The following is a 453-nucleotide window of genomic DNA, read 5'->3' as shown; positions in this document are numbered from 1 at the left end:
TTTAAGGCTTTGTTTTTTTTTTTGTTGTATTAATTTTTTTTTTTTTTTTTTTTTTTTTTTTTTTTTGAGAATTATGTTCTCTATGTAAGTTTTCATCATTATAGAGGGATGAATACGAATTTTAAATACATTGATGATGATGAGTAACTTCATATATAATTTAATATAATGATTTTTCTATATATATATATATATAAACCAACACATATATGAACGATTTCGACACTTTTCTCTCTTAATATTATCATAACTAATTTTATTGTATGAAAAACAAGACAAATCACAGACCCTTTTAATAACCGAAACAGGCCAAAAAGTTAATACAACCTCTAATCTTCCTTAATTAATTCGTCAGACAAGAGGTGATTAACAATACATAATCAAACTATTAATTAATCAATCAACAAACTCGTAATTAAGCAGCTAATTCTTCTTCTCCAAATCTATAACCCC

The sequence above is a fragment of the Phalaenopsis equestris genome, unplaced genomic scaffold, assembly GCF_001263595.1.
Source record: "Phalaenopsis equestris unplaced genomic scaffold, ASM126359v1 Scaffold000339, whole genome shotgun sequence".
Taxonomy (NCBI): domain Eukaryota; kingdom Viridiplantae; phylum Streptophyta; class Magnoliopsida; order Asparagales; family Orchidaceae; genus Phalaenopsis; species Phalaenopsis equestris.
This window is presented reverse-complemented; position numbering follows the sequence as displayed.